We start from the raw sequence: 2,910 nt of genomic DNA, 5'->3' as shown, positions 1-2,910 counted from the left end.
TAAAATAGTCAAAACAATGCTGTAGTTGCAGAAACTAATGGGTATTTTATATTATTTCAGATTTGAAATTCTTACCGAAATTAATGGATATTTCAGATTTGAAATTCCTACTCTGGCTTGAATGACAATTTCCCCCTCGACTTACATTTTTTAAATTGCAAAGATTTGAATAAAAAAAGGACTTTTATGGTTTCAGAGCCTCAAGACAAGAGAATTGTTTAGCCATATATAGATTTTGAATTATTTTTCAGTCTTGAAATTCCACAAATGCATTATTTGTTCCAACACATTAAACTGAATTCTTATGCCCGATCCCTGTACAGTGTTGTTTTCACATAATCCCCCCTGCACGCTAATAATTACAAAACTATCCCCCCTGCACGCTAATAATTACAAAACTATGTGCAGTGAGCATAAGAAGCTCACATCTCTACCGATGTTGCAGATTGAACAAATCCCCCAAAGTCTTGGGGCCTCTCAATGGGAACCCACTTCCCTGAGTTGTCGAACATGTAAGACAGTTGACCCGCACCGCTGCAAGCAGAACCGCTCACGAATATCTTGTCACGCCACACTGTTGCGCAAGTAACAATCTGCATCCCTACAGGAAGAGATGCCACCACTTCCCAGACGTTCTCCTTACTGTTATAGGACATCACTTGTTGTTTATGGAAGAAATACAGACGCCCGAATGCCATCACGCACGACCTGGGACATCCACCGGTGCTCCACATATTCACCAATTTGCTCCAAAGTCCTGTACTAGGATCATATACTTCCGCACTCTTCTCGAATCGACCCTGAGACTCCGTGGCATACCCGCTTATCACGGTGAATTTTCCATCCATAAAGACTCCCTGGCATTCGTCTCGCTCTTGGCTCATTGGGGGCAGAATTTCCCACTTGTCTTCTTCCACATCATAAGCCTCTGCAACCCGCAGAGCGTTTTTATTGTCATCATGTCCTCCGGCAACATAAATAAGCCCATTGGGTGAAACAGAGCAGGCGAAAAAGGATCGAACCCTGGGCATATCGGCTCCCTGGCGCCATGTACCGGACGCAAAGTCATAGATAAAAACAGAGTTCAACACCTTCCAGTTGGAGGGATGCCATCCCCCGATCATAACCAATTTCTGATTCACCCAAACACAGTGACAGAAAAGGGGAATCCCTTTGGGAAATTGGGGAATCGAAGGGAGTCTATCCCAGGTACCCTGCAGCGGGTCACACAGAGTGAGCCCATAAGCAGGGGCGCCCTGCCACTTAACTTCAACAAACTCCCTTTGAGGAAGGGCCTGAATCAAACATATCAACTGCTCGCTATTCCCAGAGATCTTTCTGTCCTCATAGAATCGCGGGCTACTCAACGTAGCCTCCCAGCTTCTGCACACGGCTTTGAGCTTGTCATGTGACTTGTAAGATACTCTGAGCAAGCACTCTCGACCGATTTCATCTGGAATATTAGGAATAATCTCCATAATCCGAACACAGAACCCTCCGAATTATAAAACCAGGCCACCGATAAGAAAATCAAAGAGATTCGAAACTGTTTAACTATCCCCAGAGCGACTGTTTAACAGTTTAACTATGCCCAAAACGAATGAATTGTATGAATAAATATAGATAGCCCACCTTGCGATAACGGGAACTTTTCCCAGGCGCATCGCGAAAGAACCCGGAAGAAGAAACATAAAAGTCGTGCAAATAAACGGGGTTATGCCGGGTAAAGTGGCTCAGAAACATGCGAAATCGGGATTACAGTAAGCAAGCGACGATCAAGCCCGTTTACTTTTCGTTTTAAAAGTCGTAACGGCAACTCACGGTGATGACAGTTAGTTTTTCTTCTAGAACTGTTCCAGGCAGCGGAATCTTAGGTCGACACCCGGAGAAAAAGTACTTGATAAACAATATTCCGCGGCTTTTCGCCCCACATTCTTTGCCGGTTACCATTGGATCTGCTGCCGCGTGTAGTCCGGGCTAAACATGTGAGGGGTATCTGAGTATTGGATAGGAAGTACTAATCTCAACCAAATTCTTCGCCATGCGGATAGTACTGACAGCCACATGGAACAAAGGCACCCACCATGTGGACAAGCCATTTTTTTTAATTATCTAGATACGTGACAGTTTGAGTACGTGTTGGTTCACATATCCTCTTTGATAAGTTTGAGTATGAGTATGTGTTGAGTATATCCTCTTTAAAATTTCAATTGTTAAAATTTTCAATATATGAATTTAATATATAATTTTAATTTGTAATTTTAAAATTAAATTATATTATTAAAATTTTGTTGTATTTTATTGATAATAAAGATACATGGCAGTTTCAGTACGTGTTAGGTTCAAATATCCTGTCTGAGAAGTTTGAGTATGTGTTGGTTCAAATATACACTTCTTAAAATTTCAATTTTCAAAATTTTCAATATATGAATTTAATATCTAATTTTAATGTGTAATTTTAAAATTAAATTATATTAGCATTTGTACCACATGTTGCAAAGGAAACGTGGTAAGGTATAAATTGAAGAATGAAATACAATAAAAAAATATTATCATAAAGAATAAAAATACTTGAATTGAAGCTTTTGTGATCTATAATAGTTGAAAGAATAACTTCGGCTTAAATCACATGTAGACAAACATTTATCGACGCGTTTCGAACCAATTAGTGTGGTTCATGGTCAGGACAAGTTAAAGAGACAGATCCGCATGATAAATAGTCTGAGCAAAGTCTCCAATGGCTAAATTGACTAACGGTTAATTTTGACCTTAGGGCCCAGGTCTAATTAATATTTATTAATTTATTATTATTATTATTTTTATTATAATTTATCTTAATATTATTTATGGAAATAAGTTAAATTAGGTAAAAATACATAAATAAATAAATATTAATGGTTGGTTTAAAAA

The 2,910-nt window shown here is 39.0% G+C and overlaps 1 pseudogene; it reads right to left on the bottom strand.

Annotated features, from left to right (window-relative positions):
* Nucleotides 1-214: 214 nt before the first annotated feature.
* On the bottom strand, nucleotides 215-1,739 carry LOC149187505 (F-box/kelch-repeat protein At1g80440 pseudogene; annotated as a pseudogene).
* Nucleotides 1,740-2,910: the final 1,171 nt, after the last annotated feature.

Source organism: Pinus tabuliformis, chromosome 3_1 (genome assembly GCF_031772625.1).
Source record: "Pinus tabuliformis cultivar Carrire ecotype Pingquan chromosome 3_1, CPIR1, whole genome shotgun sequence".
Lineage (NCBI taxonomy): Eukaryota > Viridiplantae > Streptophyta > Pinopsida > Pinales > Pinaceae > Pinus > Pinus tabuliformis.
This window is presented reverse-complemented; position numbering and strand designations above follow the sequence as displayed.